The sequence below is a fragment of the Rhinolophus sinicus genome, chromosome 16, assembly GCF_057876585.1.
Source record: "Rhinolophus sinicus isolate RSI-liver-muscle chromosome 16, RSI-T2T, whole genome shotgun sequence".
Classification (NCBI taxonomy): Eukaryota; Metazoa; Chordata; class Mammalia; order Chiroptera; family Rhinolophidae; genus Rhinolophus; species Rhinolophus sinicus.
Genome location: NC_142516.1, coordinates 152,489,720 through 152,512,604, shown reverse-complemented (window position 1 = coordinate 152,512,604; position 22,885 = coordinate 152,489,720). Strand labels below are relative to the sequence as shown.

The window sequence follows — 22,885 nt, the reverse complement described above, 5'->3', positions numbered from 1 at the left end:
TGCCATTACTCTCTTTACAATCAGAATTCATTATAAGCTCCCAAAACATAAATATAAGATCTTATTAGTCTCCTAAGTCTCTCTTAACACCACACATGGTAACCTGTCAGTAGCTGCTGGCAAACGGACTGAGTTGATCTTCTGTACATAGAATCTAATATGTAATCTCCTGGGCGTTGACTCAGTAAAATTAAATGTCATTTTCTAAGTTTTTTTTCTAGAAATGCTTATGAACATATGAATAAAACTAAAGCATTAGGGGTGCTCACTTTATAGTAAAGCTCATACCTGAACTTTTTGGTTTTAATTTGTTTGGAACTCATATCTTTCAAAAGAACTTAGGTGTAAGGCATATCTTTATTTCGACTGCACCTAGTAAAATAATCACTACAAGAGGAAATGAAAGAATGCCCAATTGGTGTGAGACAGACAGTGGAGTGTAGATCAAAAAACAAAAAGTACTGAGAAAAGTGAGAGCTTAATACATTTAAATTTTTATTTTAAGGGAAAAAATATGAAAAATATGAAAAAAAGGTCTTTTAAAGTCCTTAAACTTCTATAGTTTTACCGAAGGCAATTCTATAATCATTTAATTCTGGAGCTAAGTAACTTGCTAACAAAATTAGTTTAAAAAATAGTTTTTAACATTCACAAGGCAATTCCTTGCATTATGCTAGCTTTTTCTCTAACTTAATGTGTTCCATTAATATAAAACAATCTTCAGAGAGTACTGTCTTACTTGTAGCAAAATCTTTTCTGTAGAAACACATGATTAGTTACAAACCACCTAAAATCAAAGACTTAGAGGAAAGTCACATTTAATCCAATTAAAATAACCAAATACTTTCATCTTCTTTTTTAAACAAAATTTTAAATTAGAAACCTTTATAGGTTTTCTGAGACTAGTTGTAGAACACTACATACAGTGATCTCATCATATCCTATTCTAATGGTAGAGATTATGGAAATTTTCATAGATCTCTTTTTATTCCCATTACATGTAAAATATATAGATATAGATATGCAGATATAAATATTTATGTTATATTTTCATGGGGCAAAATAGATTTTAGTGTATGCTATACTGCAATGAATTAGTATATAACTATTTGGAATGATCTAGCAACTAAAGACTTGAGAAACTTTTGACTTTTGACATTGGTATTTGATGTAATTTCCCCTCATTACTCAAAATTTCTGGATTCTACAAGGACCTGGAAATCTCCTAAAAACAATGGCTTCTTACTAGACAAGGTTTATACCCTTGAGCTGTCTTGATACTAAATAGTCAAAGAGTCTCAGAAACATTAAAAATAATCTGGTACCAATCAAAGAGATAAGAAAAATGTGCTATATGTTTTTGTTATCTGCCCAGCTACATTCTGCTTCTCTCCAGTTTTATGGTAACCAGGTGGTTTGCGTGGTGTTAATACCAAATATAGTTTGGTACTGATTGGATTGATTCAATCAGCAAAGCCCATCTTCCTGGTTCATGTATGGACACGACACAGTTCAGACAAGGACGAATGAAGAAAGAACTAATAGGGGCTTTAGAAGGAGATTCTCCTTTGCCCTGCTATGAAAACTACTGGAAAAAAAACCTCATTGCCCCAAGATGTAGAAAAGGAAACCTAGGGTCTGAATGGCACATGACAGCATGTAGTAACCCTAGGACAAAGTGCAGCCCAGGGATGCCTCAGGGGGATGCAGAGGAATAAAAAGTGCAGCCCTGGGATGCCTAAGGAGGATGCAGAGGGATAAAATGCATCCAGATCCTGGGGATATTACTGAGCGGCAAACCCAGCCAACCACAAAGCTGTACTTACCTCTGCACTCACTGCCTGTTACTCTTTCCCTTTAGTCATTTTATTAAAGCTGTTCCTACACCTTCCTACTATTCTTTTCACCATTTTGCAATTGAAGGCCTTCTAGCTGATACAATGAACACATTAATACTTTTAAGCAATAAACAGAGGACATTCACATACAGGATTTTCATCTGATCTTCACCAGCTATGATTATTATCCACATTCTACAGGAGAATAAAGTGAGACATAGAAAAGTTAATGAACTTGCCTAAGGTTCTTATGATGAAATGAGCTGTACTTTGCAACATAATTTGAAAAAATAATAATAAATGTAAATCTTGAGGGCCCCCTTTTCTATTTTTCATTTAAATTTTAAAAGATTTATTGAGAAATAATATGACATTGTATAAGTTTAAGGTGTACAAAGTGTTTATTTGATACAGTTATATATTGCAATATAATTAATGCCATATCGTTAAATAACATCTCCATCCTGTCCCATTATTATCATTTCCTTTTTTGTGATGAGAACAATTAAGACCTACTTTCTTTGCAGCTTTGAAGTATACTATACATGTATGGGGTATTAATCAATCACGAGAAAGAAATCCTGCCATTTTTGACAACATGGATGGACCTTGTAGGCATTGTACTAAGTGAGATAAGTCAGACAGAGGAAGACAAAAACTGTATGATCTCACTTACATATGAAATTGAAGGAGGCTCTTTATGGTGCTTCTCTTCTTGTTCATTCCTCCAGAGCGTGTGTGCCTAAACTAAGCCTCCAAGAATGGCACCAGTCCAGTCATTTTTCTAAGGGGCTAACTTGTGATATATAATTACCTCTGGCTAGGCTATCATTGCAGAAAAGTCATAGTAACATAAATTAGCTCTGCTTAAGGAATGAGTATTTACACACAAAGCAAAACCTGAGAAACAAAAACTGAACATTAACATGTCATCTATTAGAAAGGTTAAAAAGAAGGCAGTATACAGGGAACAGTAATCAAAAGTTCATCAAATGAAAGTACTTATTCTGTTCTTTCTCAGATGGTCAACCTCATCTGTAATGTAGTTATGCTTATTACTGTTTGTGTTTTCCGAAGGCTCACACCTTCCTCTTAGCAAGATATGCTTCTCAGCTCTGCTAAGATACCCTCCCATGTTTACTGTTGCTGCTGTTGGAAATCTTAGATTAAATGAGTAAAGAGACACCCAGTGATGCAATACCATGTTATATCATGGAACCAATGGTCACTCATGCTTCACACCTCATTAATTAGAGACTAACTCTAAAAGCTACTTACAAGTAGTCTTTGCCTTGCTCTGGGCCCTAACAACCTGGTCTTAGCATGAAACTCCCATCAACATAAAGGCTCAGAGAAACTGGCCTAATATTTGCAATGTTAAGTTTACCAGTTTGAGCCTCAGAGGAAAGATATGCAAAAGCTTAAGTTTCCATAGCAAGGCTAATGTCCTCATTATATATTCAACATACTTTAAAAAGTATAAAAATCAAAGTGGCAAAATTATCTTTTCTAGAATGACTTTATTTTGATAGTTACCTGTTAATCTTATCCAGAATTAGAGTCATGTAATTTCTAAAACAAAAACAAAAAGATGTTATTCAAAAGCAAATTAAATTTCTCCTAATACAACTACTTCTAAAACATTTTTGCTATTACAATAATAAAGTATTCTACACTGAGGACCAGTTTCATGAGAACATTCAACTTTAATAAATCAACAGTTTATGCCTGATTTACTTCAAAACAAATTATTTCACCTCCTTAAATCCCAGGCACTGACTCTGTACTTTACATGACTCAGATATGGATGAACATATTTATAGAAAATTTCTAAAAGAATTCACTTTTTAATAAATAATTTATTGACAAAATAAATACAGAAAAAGAGACCTCAAAGAAACTAAAACAGGGATGTTAACTCTGGAAGTTTCTTTAACTGATCTATTTTATTTTCTATGGAATACCACAGTTTAAACTCAGACAAATTCCAAAAAAAAAAAAGAAAGAAAGAAAGAAAGAAATATAACTTGTTTATAATAGGGGGATTACCAGTAAACTCTTGCTGTATGATATATGATTGAATGCCCATTAAAGACTTTATAGATCATATTTTAAATGTTTTTGGAACAAAAGCGTTTTAATACTAAAAGTTTACAAGGCTACACGAATGATAAAAATCAATGGAAAACACACCTATTGACCAAAAATCAATGTGACCCTATTGTATTGTTTTTTCCTTAAGAAAATGTAGTTTAAGACAGACGATTGTTGCAATCATGAAATATAGAAGACATGCAGTTAGCATGGCTTTTGTCTTTTCCTAGGGAATCTTACATTATGGTCTTATGAGACTTCAGTGACAGGCTTGCCAAAACGAGAAGGTGTAAGCAAGAAGGGCCAGAATGAAAAGAGCCTAAACTGTGGGACTGCTCCCTAGCCCCACCACAAAGAATGATCACCAGCCCCAAAGACTGTGTCCCAACATCCTTCGTCTTTGACTTTGATAACTAAGATGACATGCTATAGTGGGCCTCATAGGACAGGAGGAATATTCAGCATCAAGGCAGTGATTGCATTGTGATGGGAAGCTTAGTATGATTGGGTGGCTCTGATGTGGAGGACAGACCCATCTCGTAGGCAGAGAAGGCTGACAAAATTAGGGTGTTTGGGCTCCAGCCTGGTCTGCAGAACTGTTGTCCCCATATGGATTAGGCAGATGAAACCTGGCAGCAAAATGGTAAACGCTCCCCAAGCACACATCATGCTGAATTGGCAAGATTTATTGCCATCCACTATCTACTGACTGAGCTGGTTTCTAGCACTGGTTTATTAGCTCAGGGCAGAGCTGGCAGATCGAAGGTCTTCGGTGACTGCCACTGAGCAATCCTAAGAAAAAGAATAGGGATCAATAGCCCCTACATATATGGATCTTTCATTTGGGATTATTTAGATAATTCAGGGAGGCTGACAGAGTCCCTAGAGCTCTTTATAAATAGAACGGATACTCATTCGTCAGAAATCAGAGAGAGGAAATCAATCATATCTGGAGATGTTTTGCATCCTGATGTTGTACTTCCAAGTTTTCCATGTGTGCCATTTTCCATCATTTTATTTTGTAATGTGCAAACCTTCATGAGGTAATGTCTCTAAGAATGCGAATCCCAGAATAGGCATTTACTATTAGTTCTCTTCTCTTATTTTGAAGCTATTTAAGACCAATATTTAAAAAATATATAAAATAGATTTTTAAAAGTTTGTGTCCTACAGCATATTTTTTTCTTGCAAATTAGAGAACACTACTGATATTAAGAACCAAAAAGGATAATAGGCCCCTTGACCAAATGAGATGCAAATTCCGGTTTCTTGGCTAGGATCATTCATGAGCTAAGTGATTCTTCCGCAGAAGCTTTGCAAATTTTTATCTCAGCAGAATGACAAATTTCTGTAGGTCTTGGAACATGGTGTCTCTCTCTCTCTCTCAGGGTCACATCTCATCATTGTTAAATCCACAAATGTCAACATTCTATGGAACTAATTCCGCTACAATACTTGGTCTGCAATTGGAACAAACTACTTTCAAGGGACAACAGGGTTAGAAAGTTAGTTCAAATAATCAGATGCCTCTTGATGGAGTTAACTGAACCAAAGAAACTAGTGTGATCTTCCACTTATAATTTTCCGTAAAACCAAAAAGATGTTTTTGTTTTGTTCTGTGGTAAAACAGCAAAACATACCCATTGCAGAATAATTTTTTAAAAAATAATACACATATTAAAACACTTTATAAAAACGGTAACATCTCTAATGACTTGAGTGCCTATCTCTTTAAGACTTAGCTTGTTTCAGTTATTTTGTCAAAATTTCTTAATGAGGGACATACAAGATCAACTTCTTAGAGACTGTTGACCCTGTCACCCTAAGTTATGTACATATGTGTGTTAATGAGGAGGAGGTTGTATAGTTTTCGCCAGATTCTCATAGGGGTACATGATCCAAAATATGTAAAGAACTCCTATTCCAAATGAAGCTCACTGCTCTCTTTGCCCCTCCTCGTAGAAGGAGGCTCAGGCAAGAATAACACATTTCTTCCGGCTCTCTCTGAACCCTTTTATATGTTTGGGTCAATATCTGCTTGGCTCTAGAGCATCCTGGCTTCCAGAGTAGCTTTTCCTCTGTTTCTTTAAACACCATCTTCTACATTAGCTCCGAGGTCCTTTTGCCATCCCTTCTCATACTTCTCTTGATTTCCAGTCATGACAAAAGAAGTTATACTGCAGCATGATGCCTCAGGAAGTCGTGATTCCCAAGTTGTTTGTTTCATTAACATTTATTCTAAGGTCTTTCTGTGATGAAAAAGTAATATTTATTACCTACTATTACCTACTACAAAAACACCTGCAATAGAGAAAAAAGGTCAAATAAATATAATAACTTTTACTCATCATGCAGAAATGCCATTTAAGCTTTTCTTCATATATTCTTCCATATAACTATAATATGATATACATTCAGATAATGTATTAATTTACTATATATAGTTATGTAGATAAAGATAGAAATGTAGAATATACTCTATGTATCAAAGTTTAATGATTAAGTCTTAAACAGGACACAAAATATCTAGGTGGCATTGTAAAGAGGTTTCTCCTCAGTATGGAAATTGGACTATTTTTTATTAGAAGTGATCATCCAAATTGGTAACAACCAAATTGTACTTCTTAATCCCTTCCCCTTCTCTCACCCATACTCCTGATGCTTGTTTCTTGAATACATGCACATCTTTACCCAGTGATACATAACTTTCTTATGTCTGAATAGGATGCAAAATAAATGTTCTCTTTAATCCATTAACTTATATTTTTGCCATATCCTATTAAGAATAGGAATCGACAATTATTGGACATTTTCTATATTCTAAGCAATTCACATGGATTTTTCTTTTTTTTTCTTTTATTAAAAATATAGTTAACATACAATATTATATTAGTTTCAGGGATACACCATAATCTTTCAACATTTATACACCTAAAGACGTGATCAGCATCATAAGTCCAAACCGTCTGACACCGTACCACGTTATCGCAATATTATTGACTATATTCCCCATGGTGTACATTACATCCCCATGACTTCCTTGTTTTGTACTTGGAAATTTGGACCTCTTATTCTTATTCTTCTTCCCCCCTTTTTAAATGTATTAATTACAGTTTACATTGAATATTATTTTATATTAATTTCAGGTGTACAGCATAGTGGTTAGACATTTGTATATTTTAAGAAGTGATCTCGCTAACTAGTCTAGTACCCACATAACACTGTACATAGTTAGTTCCATATCATTGACTATATTCCCTATGCTGTACTTTGCATCCCCATGTCTATCTTGTAACTACTAATTTGTACTTTGTAATACTTTCACCTTTTTTACCCTGCCCCCCAACACCCATCCCATCTATCACCCCAACAAATCTCGTACCCATCTGACACCATACATAGTGTATTGTAATACATAGTTATTACAATATTATTGACTATATCCCTTATTCTGTACCCTACATCCCCATAACTACTGTGTAACAACCAAATTGTACTTCTTAATCCCTTCCCCTTCTCTCACCCATACTCCCAACCCCCCTCCCATCTGGCAACCATCAAAATGTTTTCTGTATCTATGAATTTGTTTCTTTATTGTTTATTAATTTTGTTCCTAGATTCCACATATAAGTAAAATCACATTGCATCTGTCTATCTCTGTCTGATATACTCCGCTCAGCACAATACCCCCCAGGTCCATCCATGCCACTGCACATGGCAAGAACCCATTCACTTCCATGGCCGAGCAATATTCCATCGTATATATGTACCACCTCCTCTTTATTCATTCTTTTATCGACAGACACCCAGGCTGCCTCCGCATCTTGACCCTTGTAAACAATGCTGCAATGAACGTATGGATGCACATGTTCCCTCGAAGTAGCATTTTGGGTGTCTTTGGATAAATACCCTGAAGTGGGATTACTGGGTCTTTCATTGTCTCTTCTTACAGCCTTTGTTTTAAAGTCTGTTTTGTCTGGTACAGGTATCGCTACCTCAGCTTGTATTGTTTTGTTTTTCCACTTCCATTTTCATAAAGTATCTTTTTCTATCCCTTTTCTTTCTGTCTCTGTGTGTCTTTCAATCTGAAGAGAGTCTCTTAAAGGTAGTATATAAGGGTTTTGTTTTCTTATCCATTCATCCCTCCTATGTCTTTTGATTGGAGCATTTAATCCATTTACATTGAAAGTAATTGTTGATAGATATGTATATAGCTAATTCCATTTTATTATTCATAATTTGATTTTTTTTTCCATCTTAAAGAAGTTCCTCTAACATTCCTTGTAATACTGATTTGGTGGTGATGAACTCCTTTAGCTTTTTCTTGTCTGGGGAGCTCTTTATCTGTCCTTCGATTTTAAATGATACCTTGTTGGGTAGAGTAGTCTAGCTTGTAGGTCCTTGCTTTGCATCATGTTGATTTTGTGCCTATCCCTTCTGGCCTGCAAAGTTTCTGTTGAGAAATCAGGTGAATCTTATATGGGCTCCCTTATAAGTTACTAGTTTCCTTTTTCTTGCTGCTTTTGGGATTCCCTCTTTGTCTTTAACCTTTGTCATTTTAATTATAATGTGTCTTGGTGTGGGTCTGTTTGGGTTCATCTCCTTGGGGACTCTCTGCACTTCCTGGGCTTGTATATCTATTTGCTTCACCAGGTAAGGAAAGTTTTTAGTCATATTTCTTCCAATAGATTCTCAGTCGCTTGCTTTTTCTCTTCTCCATCTGGTACCCCTATGATGAGAATGTTATGCTTGATGTTGTCCCAGAGGTCTCTTAAACTATACTCATTTTTTGGAATCTTTTTTTTTTTTCTTTTGCTGTACTAGTTGGGTGTTGTCTATTACATTGTCTTCCAAATTGTTACTTCATCTAGTCTGCTGGTCATTTCTTCCAGTTCATTGTTCATTTCAGTTATTGTATTCTCACTTCTAACTGGTTCTTTTTTATGGTTTCTATGTCCCTGTTTATGCTTGCAATTTCTTTGTTGAAGTTCCACTAAGTTCCTTGAGCATCCTTATAATAAATGAACTCTGTCTTTGGTAGGTTGTTTGCCTCAATTCTGTCTCTGGTAGGTTGTTAGTTCTTTTTCTGGATTTTTTTCTCCTGCTTTTTCATTTGGGATGCAATTTTTGTTTGTTTGTTTCCTCATTTTGACTGCCTTTCTGTGTTTGTTTCTGTGTATTAGATAGATCTACTATGCCTCCCAGTCTCGGCTGAGTGGCCTAATATAGTAGGTGCCCTGTGGGCCCTGGACCAGTCCTGCTCCAGGTGCTTTAGAAGTGTCCCTTGTGTGGGTTGTGCGTGCCCTCCTGTTAGATTAATAGTGAAGCTTTGGTTGTATTGGCGTGTCAGGGAACGGGATTGACCCTCAGGCTGACTGGATGTGGGGTTTGGCCATGTCCACAGCTTATGGGCTGCTGTGCGGGAGACTTAACTCCACTAAATGGGATTCACCCCAGTGGGCTCTGATCCCTTTTGAGACCGCCCTTTGTGTGTGCTACTTGTGGGGCTAATTGAACGCTGCTCTGTTATGGTCTGAAGCAAACCTCTAAATACGAGGTAGGACAATTAGGTTTGCAAATTTTACACCATGCGCTTACACGGTGGAAAGTTCGTGAACTTAATTGTTCGTCCTTTCATATGTTGGTTTTGGGGCCTCTTGGGAGGGGCTTTGGTGCAGGCCCAGGTCAACCACTCCCTGTGACTGGCCAGGGGCTACCTGCTTGGATCTACACAGCAATCCACAGTTGTTTGTTGCCTGTGCTAAACCTGAAGGCATGTGGGATTGGCCACGCTGCAGACCAAGAATGGCTGCCATCAGTACCAGGCCTGGGGTAACTCCACAGAAAATCAGGGCACCCAGAGGTCTGTTGCCACCTACCAGCTCCCTTAAAGTGCAGCCACTTATAAAGCCTGGTATGGTATGCAAGTTGGATGTGGCAGGGTCTCAGGGAGTCACTAGAGTGGGAAGAGCTGCAATCACCAGGTTGATGTAGACTCTGGTTTGGTACCAGTGCTGAGACTGGAGCAACTCAGCAAAGTCTCAGAATATTGCCATCCTCCTGGGGCCCATGGATTTCAATAGTTTTCCAAGAAACAGTTCAATATGGGAGGGGCTGGTTACTCTCTGAGAAGGTGCCTCTGGCTGTGCCTGAGTTAAGTGGGGCGGGGTCCCAGTGAGTCAGCAAAGCAGAGCTGCAGAGCTCACCAGGCCAATCAGATTCAGATTTGACCATGAGGGGGCGGGCTCAACACAGGCAGGATGGTGCCTGTCTGCTGGCTGAGGGGAAGATATTTCTCACTAGGAGAATGCCAACTGTCCTCTAGTTTTCTCCCTGAAGCTACACACCTCAGTCTGTGTCCTGTATGTCTCTGAGGCCCCCTGAGTTACTGTCCCTCTGCTGGAGCTCAAGGTAAGTGCCTGAGAGTGAATGAGTCTGTGCACAAACCATTTAGGAGGACATACGGGCTTCCCCGCAGCCTTCGGTCCCACCCAGATGGTCAGAATCCCCACTGTTTGTCACAGCCAAATATTGTGGGGGCGCCTCTTCCTGGCACTAGTACTCTGGGCTGGGGAGCCTGGTGTTGGGACCTGGTGTTCCTTGCTTCTCTGGGGGAAACCTCCATGGTGGAGATATCCCTCCTGATCCTCAATTGCCCCACGGAGGTTTTGGGCCCTTGCTGTGGCTCCACCCCTCCTTCCACTCTTGACGTGGCTTCTTCTTTACATTTTCAGTTATAGGACTTCTGTTTGGCTACACTTCAGATGGTTCTCCAGATTGATTATTGTATAATTTAGTTGTAATTTTAATGTGTTCACAGAAGGATACAGGCACAGTGTTTATCTACTCCACCATCTTAGATCTCTCCACATTTTTCTTCTTTAGTCTGTACAGAGCTCCTATGATGTAGTTACTGCTTATATCCTCTTTTATAGATGAAGAAACTAAAACTTAGAGAAGCTAAATAACTTATTCAGGGTTTTAAGGCCAGGAAGTGGCTAAGTTGGGTTTGCCTAGGTCTCTCTAACTTGGAAACCTATGTTCTTATCCACTCTGTTTTTGGTTCTCAAAGTGTAATTGCCTGAACCAGCATCACCAGCATCATCTGGGAGTTGGTTAGAAATGCAAATACTCAGGCCCCATCCTGAACATGTTGAATCAGTAATTCTGGGGATGGGACCCAGCCATCTGTGTCTTAACAAGCCTTCTAGGTGGTTCTGATGCATGCAAAACTTTGAGACTACTGCTCTCTAATAGACTGCCTATTAGAAACTGCCTAATAGGTAGCTGATATTATAAAATTCTTAAAAGTCTGTGTTTTTGTTTTTGTTTTTTGTTTTTTGTTTTAATCATGTTAGACTCTTGCCAAAGTATTAAGCTAGTGTTTTATTGCTTAAGCATTCAGAATTTTACTTTGGGGATTCCTTGAGTGCTTTATGCATTGGTGCATAATAACTGAAGCTTAATACCAAGACACCTGAGGCTTTCAGTGAAAATAAAGGCTGGGGATGCTGAATGAGTGCAGTTGGCACTCCCATACCATCCTTATATTATTCATGAATGATGAGCTGGATTCAGATTCCACTGACAAATGACTACAAAAAAATACCATTATACAAATTCAGCTTGCTGATTATAAGAAAATTTAAATTAATTTAAAAAGAGGTCCAGTATGTATATTTTTAAAAATTAAATGGGTTCTTTATTAGAAACTACAGCAACCCCACAATCTTTGTTCAATTGACGCAGTGCAGTTTTTGCTTCCCAAGGCCTTCCATCCTGATCCTCGTTTGTATGTTTGTTTTTTTGTTATTGTTGTTGTTTGTTTGTTTTTTCTTTACTCTGCACATGGTTACTGAAGGAGCTACCCATACATTTAGAATGCCATTTACATATTTATGAAGTCCAAGACATTTTGGTGGTAAATGTATCAGATTTTTAAGAACCTAGGTATAATTAGGTATAATCTAATATAGATATGGCCAGCCTTGGTGTCCCTGGGTAGCTGAAATTCAATTTTTTTTAATTAGTATTTGAAAGGAAAGACCTCCTCTAGCCATCCTAATCGTATTTTCACTGTATTTTTATTCCTTTCCAGATCTGACTGTCTTAAAATTTAATTACTGTTAGCAAGACCTTTATGGGAAGAATAGAAATATTCTCATAATAGTGTTAGCATATTAAATGTAATTTTCAGGTGGCCCTCCTAGGATTCCAGCACTCTTCAATAGTGCCAATTTAGCTGCCTTTTTTCCGCCCTTACAGTCTATATGCATTAAACTCACAAATGTATTCTTTCCCTGACTACTCTGATGCTATTAGAACTTCGTTGTCCAAGTATATTAGAGTGTTCATTCGCTTGTGATAAGGCTGTCAAATCTGATATGCATTTTAATGCTGTTCATATGAATATTATTAAACATGCTAATTATAGCCCTCAATGCCTTAAGGTACACTTTTGGTGATTTGTGGTTTCTGTTGATTTTTTTTAAAGCAATGTTAATTGTTAATAATTCAAAATAGGAAGGTTTTAAAAAGAAAATCAAAGATTGCTATATAACAACATAAAAGAAAAAATAATACATTTTTTGCGTAAAAACCAAGGATAGTTGACTCAAGAATTAAAACAAGTGCTTTATCAGCAGCTTTAAAAATGTAATTGTGACGAAATATTAAAAAAAAAGTATGTAAAGGGATATTAGACCTGGAAGTCTGAAAAAAATGTGAGGGAAAGCTTCTTAGGTCAGAGTCAGTTATCTGGACCAACACTAGAGTCTGTGACTCAAAGTTCATGGCAGTCCCCGACCCCTACTCCTTGGCTGCAGATGGTTCTCCTAGGACTCAAGTACACTCAGGAGACTCCCAGGACTTCTGACAAGAGAAGGACAGGCACCTGCATGCAACCTTTTACTGGCTCCAAGAGGTTATTTGTCAGCCGGTAGGCTTCTAATTACTTAGAATTAACATATCCGTATTTCTACTCTCGGTTTTAATTGAGATTTCGGTTCCCTAAATCTGAAACAGCATAATTTAAATAAGATGTCTTTCACATTTTGTCTTCAATAGTATATTCACTTTTCTCTTATAACAAATACAGAGTATGCTGCTAAATTATAATCAATAAGCAGAGCTTGGTGTATAGTTGCTGTGCACAGAGTTCCAATAGTTTGTGTTACTTAGTTTTCAGCCACCTCTTAAAAGTAAAGATCAGAGAAGAGCTTGTCTGCTCTTCAGGAATAGACCACATTTTCATTCCCTTATTTCTAACATGTGACAGTAAATAATCCAAAAGAGCCCAGGTTTATTGTTGCATTTGGCTTCCTGTTAAAGAAAAAGACAGAAAGATAATCAAACGGGCTTCACTGTAGGATCAGTTAATGAATTTTCCATTCCTATTGCCCTTATGTTTTATTATTTAAATTTATAGATGTCCAGGCTGTCATTCCAAGTGAAGTGGTTTTCTGCAATTTTACAAGATGAGAAATATCTATGTACCCCCTATCTATCTTTCTATAGATATCTTTCTATTATCTTCATGTGTGTTTATTACATTTACATGTTTGATATTCCTTTTGATTTGTGACAGAACCCATTAGAGAAAAGTGGAACGTGATGTTAGCACACTTGATGTTACTTTAAGGATATAAAATACAACATTTTGATGTTAATAATTTGTGAGTCAGAATAAAAAAGAATTTACGGTTAGAAATATCTACATTCTTCTTGCTTTCTGTTTGAGCCTTTCTTAGCACTGGTGCCTACCCTGCCCCCCTTGAGGACTGCTGTGTTGTCTATGACCTACAGATATTCAGTCTCCAGAGAGTACAATGGAATGACGATGAAAATCCAGAGCTGTTAAAAAGAAGCATTACATAATGCGAAGCCTGAATTGTTTGCTTTCTCCTTAGGTAATCAGTGAAATAGAAGGAAGGCAAAGAATGGAGATGTGGGGTAACTGTCTATAAAGTATTTTATGTTAAAAATACATAAGGATAGGGATTCAAATGAAAAGCCCTTAACATAAACAGACTACCCCGGATTATCCAGGTGAGCCCAATGCAATCACAAGTTCCCTTAAAAGTGAAAGAGGGAGGCTGAAGAGCAAGTCAGATTAGAGTGACTTCACCAGCTATTTTTCACTTTGAAGATGAATAGGCCAAGAGCCAAGGAATACAGGCAGCCTCTAGAGTCTGGAAAAGGCAATACAACTGATTGTCCACCAAATCCTCCAGAAAAGAATGCAGCCCTGCTGACAGTACATTTTAGCCCACTAAGACCCACGTTGGACTTCTGATCTGTTAGACAATAGATTTGTGTTGCTTTATGCAACTAAAAAATAAAGAAATAGCAAAGTGTTTGCATATCCACAAGGAGCATTAAGATGTATCCACTTTGAATAGGAAGAGGACATGTTACGTAGATTTAATTTCCATTTTACCATTTCTCAATACAGAATTTTACACTGTGGTCTACAAATTTGACCGATACTGAAACAGGAATATGTATAAGAACATATATACACAGTTGTGTGTGTATATATATATGTATATATGCATATACACATATATGCCTGTGTATATACACATATGTACATATATATTGCATTTCTTTTCTGCTTATTTCTACTCTTCCTTCAAGGTCAGCTTAGATCTCTCCCTTCAGCGCGGGCTTTTTTGGCTATTCTAGTCTTCAAGGTACACCCCTTATACTCAACTGATTATTTCTTATAACCTAATATGCTGATAAAGACATAGTGATGTTAATAGGATGTGTCCAAAATGTAATTGTACTGAAACTACAGAAACATATGTGCTGGTCCTAAGGTAGCGTTATTCAGTAGAATTTTCTGAGATGATGGAAATGTTCTCTATCTGTGTTTTCCAATATGGTAGCCACATAGCTAATTGACCATGTGCAATGAGACTAGTGTCACTGAAGAACTGAATTTTTATTTTAATTAATTTAAGTTTTGATTAAATAGCCACATGTGGGTGGTAGCTACCATATTGGACAGCATGAAGATAGATACTTTCAAATGGATAGATCACTCTCCAAGTTCTAAGGACTAGTGTAGGACAGGATTCAAAGTCACTTTCATCTTTCCGAATTGTCTTATTTCTGAAGCAGTGAATTAAAAATGGTGGAGCAGTGGTACCCATTAGAGTGTTCAGTAATTCAGACCAGGCAACAAACTGTTTGTTATTAGTCCGTGACAAGCTAATACAGAAATTGAGAGTATGCATTAGAAACTTCTATAGTCACTTTTCATTGATGTAACATCCAAATATGGAATTAATGGACTCATCTCATTGAACAGGGCATAGACTACTTCAGGTATTTTTAAGCCTGTACAGTGCATGTCATCTGGTGAGAGCACAGGCGGATGCAGTACGACCATATGTTGGTCCACAAAAGGCTGGTAAATGTTTAAAAGCTATTCTCTCACAGAACAGCTACAAATAGTTTGAGAAGCCCAGGTATAGAAGACGAGGAATCAGAGACAAGCTAACTAGTCTGTTCACATAAGATGGCTAAATTGTATTGACTAGACCTCTCAGAATGATAGGACTTAAAAACAGAAGCACGCTTAGACTCCAAACCCCTCAATTGACAAATGGAAAAAACAAGTTCTAGGAAGCATGTGATACACTTCAATGACTTACATTAGAGCTTGGAGAACTCCCTTCTTGGTTCTCAGGCAAGCTCTCTTGCCACTATGCCAAATGGATTTGGGCCAAGAGAGAGCTCATGATTCCCTCACAAAACAAATGAAGTCTGATGATATTACTGCAACACTTCCATACAATCCACCATGCAGTCTGCTTGTGTCTGTATCAAACAAGATTCTTCCACCGTTTTTAATAGGTTTTCACCACAGTGAATTAAAAAAAAAAAAGGCAATGCAAAATATCCATATGGCTCAGTGCATATGGAAAAATAAATTAATGAAGCCCTTCTACTAAAGTTTTAAATTTTACACAGTTGATTCGTTGTTTTTTGTTTGTTTCTTTCTTTGTTTTGCTGAGCCATAAAATGATGCTTTCATTTTGATTTTTCCCTTGATTTGTTCCTAATAGTGGCAAAATGGTAATAGGAAGCAATGGTTTATGACCTAGAGGATCCTAGAAAGAACCTAGCAAAACACTTTCCCTTATATTGGAAATAGAGCAGTTGTTTCTGTCAGTGGATGGTTATGGTGCCCACCCAGGTCCCTGTACAGGCAGACACTTCCAGACCTACAGCCACACCTTTCTCTCAAAGCCTGCACTCAGTTGCCGGAGCCATCTGTCTGGAGAAGTGACACATCTCTCCCTTTCTGTCCCACTGGGAGGTGGGAGCAATTCCCCAAGGATGGACAGAATGATAGGGTTTCCTATCTCACACAGTTTTCTTGTGTTTGGATATCGCAGTAGAAAAAAAAGGTTGCCTCTTTGCTTCTAGGAGGATTTAGTCCACACTCCAGAATTCCTTGTGGGTTCGGGTTGAAAGCAGTCTCCCACTGAATCATACCTGGGCTGGCTCCATCCCTTTCCTTAGTCTGCCCGCTCACTTCTTCAGCGGTTCCTCCTGAGAGTATATATGCCTCAATCAATCACTCACACAAGAATCCCCATCACAGACTCTGCTTCTAGGGAATTTCACCAACAACAGCGTGTAAACTAGCTAAAAACTTTTAAATAGCCATTTTTTTAAAATTAACTCAAATATTCTGTGCATTGACTAGATTTGAATTCAAAATGTTTAATTATCATGTTCTTTTTAAAAGGAGATGCCTGCATTTTCAGTTCATTTTGAAATATCTTGCAAAGTTTTCACCTACTGAGTTTGGACTTCTTATTATCTTGGATCACTGATTTCAAAGCAAAATGTCTGCTCTCTTAAGGAACATGTAGCTACCGTGTTTCCCCGAAAATAAGACCTAACTCGAAAATAAGGCCTAGCATGATTTTTCAGGATGACATCCCCTGAACATAAGCCCTAATGCGTCTTTTGGAGCAAAAATTAATGTAAGACCCAGTCTTATTTTTGGGGAAACACGGTATTCCTTAGCACATGTTAATTGCTATTTCTTATCTGATGAGACCATTGTAAAAGTTTTTTTATGAGAACGTAACAACATATCGTAAGTACATGAGTTCTTTTATACAAATAAAAAATATTCCGCATGTTTAAATCTATGAATAGTTTTACTATGTTATTTAGTGAGAGAATTAATCATCCCAAAGTTTGTCCTTTTGAAAGGGAGTAGGAGAAGCCTGTTTTATTAATTTCCAATCAATAAAAATTTGTTTAAAATAACAAACTTGGGAAAATATAATTTTCAATTTTGTATTCAAATCATGTCAGTGGCATAGAAAATGGAATTTATTAGAGAAAATGCTATAGCTATTTGCATAATTTTCTCATGCTGAAACATGAGAAAAATCCTGCTGCTTGTTACTCTAGCCTGGTTTAACTTTGCTTTCAGTTATTCATTCACCAACCTAATCCTTTTTTCCCCCTCAATCTATGTGGAGCTCACATAAAATATGCACTTAAGCTCATGTTAAAAGAACGCATTCTTTCATTTTCCTCCAAATCATTTCACAGTCTCGTGTGTTTATTAATAAATTCAGTTGCCAGTCATCTTCTTTGGTAGCTCTTTCCATTAGACATTTTGTAATTGTAATGGAGCCAGTAAAATTCCAATCTCTGTCTTCAACAATGTTTTATGTCTCCTTATTTTATTCATCCATGTGGCTCAGTCTCTTACTAATCATTCAAGAAATACCTAAAAAATGATGTCTTCTTTTCCTTCTGTTTCCTTATAGAATCATAATAGTACTGCAGAATCCCTTCCTAATTCACAGAATTCCCATAATAAAGTCCGATGGAATTGTTCATTTTGGTAAATGCAACTAACCTAGACATTTTCTGTGGTGTTGAATGAAAGCAGAATCGTTGCTAATCATACTTAACTTTCATCCAGTGCTGATTGGGGACGTGGTGCATGATGTGCTACAATTTATCCAGAGCAAGACTTTCCCACACACACACACAAAATGAAATATACATTTTTGTGCCTGATTAAATAAATATTTATTGTTAGCCAATGGGATTCAAAAATGCAGTCCCTATGTTCAAAGAGATCAAATTCTAAAAGAGAAGACAAGCATAGAAACAAGTAACCCTAACACAATATGATTAGTACCAGATGTTCTGACAAGAGTCTGGAAGCTGAGAGAGGTGGGGAAAATTTGCCCATCTGCTGTTTGGGAGAGACTGAGGAAGAGGTCAGGGAAGATTTTTAATTTATATAGTTTGTAAATTTTAACTGAAGAGGGCAGTTTTAGTGATATAAATGTAATTATTTAATTATCTTACCTATCATTACTTAGGTAGTTCTTTTTTCTCTACTTAAAAATCAAACTGTCCCTTCCTTGCTAAAAGCTTTTCCTTTTTTTGCATTGACTACCTTCCTTCTATATCTACCAACTTTCCACTCGTTACAGGAAATCCAAAACAACAAAAGCTTATGTAAGATGAAACAGGTTTTTCCATCTGGTGGGTAGTAAAATATACTGTTCATCAAATTCTCTACCACTGGTTTTTCCTTCAGTATCACCTCCTCTGCCATACGGCATTGACATGAGATTATACAAAGACATCTCCACTGGTTCCTATGTCCGTACCAGCCTTTGTTCATGTGCTTACATTCAAAAGAATTTGGGATGGGACATTCAAAAAACGTATACTTATATTTAGGGAATCCAATTCCTACTGAGAATAAGAGATCTATGTCAGTTCTGGGTGCTCCCTTTTTATGGTGTGTAGATTTGGAAAGCATCCCTCCTAGGTTCTGCTGGGATTCCAGCTATTGGTTTGCATCATTTAAGAAGTGAAATGTTGTGCCTGCATCTAACATCCTCTTTGACTCAAATTCATGTGAAAATAAATATATATGTAATAGGCAATGTTTATACATTAGTTGATGCTCCGGAAATTAAAAAGATAATGGGAAGAGTTTTCACACAAAAGAAAAATTTGTGCAAAACCTGAACCCTGAGAATATGCATGTTCATAGAGATTGCCAAAGTGAAAACCAAAAATCTACTTTGAGCAATATTGGTTACAGCAAATATAAATGTTTTTCTCCTGATCACCACACTGTATTGTATGTATAATATAGTTGACGCTAATAGTTGAATGACTCAATCGGCAACTGAATACTTACTGGCTTTCGGTATGTAGGGGGAATCATACACCTAGAACATAACCCTGAATATATTAAATGCCTGGTTTAATTAGTAGCAAAGGTATTTACAGTCTCTTGACATTATAAGAGGATATAGAATTATTAAGCATGACTAAAAGAGACAGAAACAGAGAGGAGAAAGAGAGAAAAACATTCAAACCACCAATATTGAACATCTCTGGATGTTTGTTTGTGGATACTTATATATATATCAGATATTGTACTTATCACTAACAAGGAAAATAGTTCTCACGAGTTCTGGACTTATTAGAAATCCAGACAGTAACTGGTTCTTTGCCTCATATGAACTAGAACACCAGTTTAGGGAATTAAGGATAAGTTAAATTTTTTGTGAAATCACATGCTTGTTTTTCTATGAGAAAAAAAAACAAAAATTGAAAAAACAAAATGGCAATTTGAATCATGTATTTGAAATTTTGGAGGAGATTGAAATCCTCTTTTTTTTTTTTTTTTTGTCACTAAAGCATTATCAGAAGACACTCTATTTTTTCAAACACTAGAGCCTCCTGAGGTTTAGAATTGTGCTGGCCTCCTCTGGTTCCCAGGATTCTGATTGATCTCAGCTGTCTTGTTTTGATTCAGTAGCTCACAGAATAATCTCAAATGTACATCATCACAAGGCTATGAAGCTACATAATTATTGAGGAGGTAGATGCTATTTTTCTTCCTGTACGTGTTTTGACATTATACTGGGCAGTATTTGATGCACGAGGTAGGCTTTACATAAGTAATAAAAAACTGTTTTGGTTTTATTGTCACTCAGTTTTTACCCTTGTAATAAAACAATAGCACAGAATGAATGCTCTAAAACTGAAATGAAACAAAGATGACAGAGTACAAAAGGATCTCAAAAGTCAAAAATTCACTCACTTTATGTAATGTAATCAATAAATACATTTTGTAAACATTTCTTTTTGTAATAAGGAAATAGCTTCAAATTTATTATAATACTTTCCTTAGTTGGCTTACAAAACCATGTTTATGTCAAAAATAATGCTCACAGTAAGTGAAGAATCTGAACAGAGAAATAAGACATCTAGTTTTAATTTCTGTTCGAGAAATATGATTTCATTGAAACTAGGTGAATGTGGTAATATGCGGGGGGGAATGTATTGCACAATTGCTAAACTGCATGTACATGGGGAAACTAAAGGGCATACTTAAGAATCATACAAATTATATCAAAAACTAAAAATGTTTTCTTCTTTCTATCATTATCAACATCTATAAGTATTTTTTAAATGAGGTGAAAGACAATATCTTAGATAATTATCTCTGACTTCATTTGAATAATTATAGATATATTCTAAAAAATAGCTTCTACAGTTAAATAACGTTTTCTGTCTTCAAATAACAGAGAACCAAAATAATAGTGACCAAATCCAAATAAATTATATTTCTCCTATGTAAATAAAGCCCAGCGATCAGCAGTACAGCACTGATGTGGTAGCTCTCTAGTCAACAAGCACCTGAGGTCTGTGGATCTTGTTGCTCTGCCATCCTTGATATGTGGCTATCTAAGGACCCAAGAGACTGATTAAACTTGACCATCACATTTCCTTTCCAGCTAGAAGAGAAAGTGCTCAAAGAAAGGCACCCTGCCTTTAAACACACTTTTCAGAGTTGCACTCTCTGCATTATATCTAGAATGTAGATGGCCATGACAGGGGAAATGTAGTCTTTATTCTAAGTAGCCATGTGCCCAACTAAAAATTGGGGATTCTATTACGGGGGAAGAATAAGATTAGGTAATGAGGGACAACCTACAGTGTAGCACAGCTACTACTGTCTGAAAACACAGACATTGCTATTAATATTTGCCCCTTTTTTAGGAAAGTAACTGGGATTTTTTTTAGTTTATTATAATCATTTTTTAAAGTATTATTAACACAGGAAAGATCCTTTTTTAGGTAAAAACATGCATTGATTCATTATTCAATTCAGTTTCACTTTAGTGAAGAAAACAAATTTAAACAGTGTGTGACATAGTTTGAACCACAATATTATTTTTGTCTTTTATTACACCAAGAGTTTTCAAAATCAAACATTTAGTTTTGTTATATTGAGAAGTTGAGTTTCAACCAAATTAAATGCATGTAAAGACCTCTTTGACTTATTAAGTTACTCCACTTATTCTTTTTTTACCGTTTAATGTCATGTACTAAATTTGGAACACTCTCTAAAACAAACTCTGATATTACAAAGTTCACACTGTCAAATGCATTTTCAAAGATAAGGATTTAACAAAAATTAGGGCTTGTGTTATTATTTTATTGGAAAATTTATTTTGAACAAAGATGAAGCAGGATCAGGCAAGCGTTAGCGTGAGTATGTGGAAGATGATAAATAAAGGAAAAATGGAGACAAGCAATGAGATATTTGGGTAACTATAAGATAACAAGAATTCAGGTATATTCCAAAATATGGCAGACAGCAGGAAAGGGAAGACCGTATATATAAAAATCTATCTAATTATGTAAACAACTGTCATACTTTATTTTCCTAATGATAATATTAGGACCTATTTGTAGAGACATCTATAGAGAAGTGTAAAGAATAAAATCATTATTATGTCACCCAGGAAAAAACCACTAACTACTGTGAATATTTTGTTGTGTGTTATTTTAGTATTTTACATATATTTACAGTTGTCTGCATTTTTTAATTGGGTTAATATTTCACACACTGTATTGAAAATCACCTACTCTTTTGCAAATTGTTATTTTTTCTTTGCAAAGGATGACTTGAATGGTTGCATAATACTTTTTTCATGTGTCGATGCCATAATTTAACCAGTCTAATGCTGGAAAAGCTGTGTGTGTTTAGAATGCATACACTGTAATCGACTGGCCTACGCTTTAATCCTGATGACATCTTTACTTTAAATAATTTTAGATCAAATGTAATCTTAATTTTCTTACCTGCAAAGTGTGACTAATATTAGTACCTACCTCCTGAGTGTATGATAAGGATCAAAAAGCATTGCCTAATTCATAGTAAGGACTCAAAACCTAATACCAAGTTTTATGGGACATTAAAATAATTCTAATTCTATGTTATCATAAACAGATGTTGACTGAAAGTACTGTTTGATAAGGTATAAATTATCATTTTGTTCAATCATACATACATGCATTCACTCCCTCTTTCAAGAAACATTTATTGAGCAGTTACCATTCGCCAGGCAGTCTTAAATTTTATAATGAGCCTCTTTATTGTGTGCCTAATAAGAACCAGTTATTATAGTTTTTTTGTTGTTTGTTTTTCCCCCCTCCCCCTCCAACTCCGGTTCAAGTTGTTGTTTCTCAGTCTAGTTGTGTAGGACACAGCTCCCTGGCCCATGCTGGTATTACGAGCCTTGCACTCCCCCACCCGTCTGAGGCAGCTGGTCGCCGGTCAGCTGCTCAGAGCAGCTCACCGCAGGTCTCTCGGGCTACTGGCCTCTCACACTGGCCACCGGCCTCTCTTGGCAGCACATTAGGTAGTCCGCAGCAGCACACAGCAGCCTGCATGGACCGCTGGACCTCTGGCTGCTCTCGGCAGCCCAGCTCCAGGGAGAGCCGTTGTTCACAATCTTAGCTGTAGAGGGCGCAGCTCACTGGCCCAGGCAGGAATTGAACCGGCAACCTTGGACTTAGGAGCACAGTGCTCCAACAACCTGAGCCACTGGGCCTGCCCAGTTTTTACTAAAACATTT

At 36.6% G+C, this 22,885-nt stretch overlaps 1 protein-coding gene across 1 annotated transcript in view; it reads left to right on the top strand.

Moving 5' to 3' along the window:
* GPC6 (glypican 6) overlaps positions 1-22,885 on the top strand; it is a 1,038,077-nt gene that overhangs the window by 637,367 nt on the left and 377,825 nt on the right. The gene's annotated exons all lie outside the window — the stretch shown is intronic.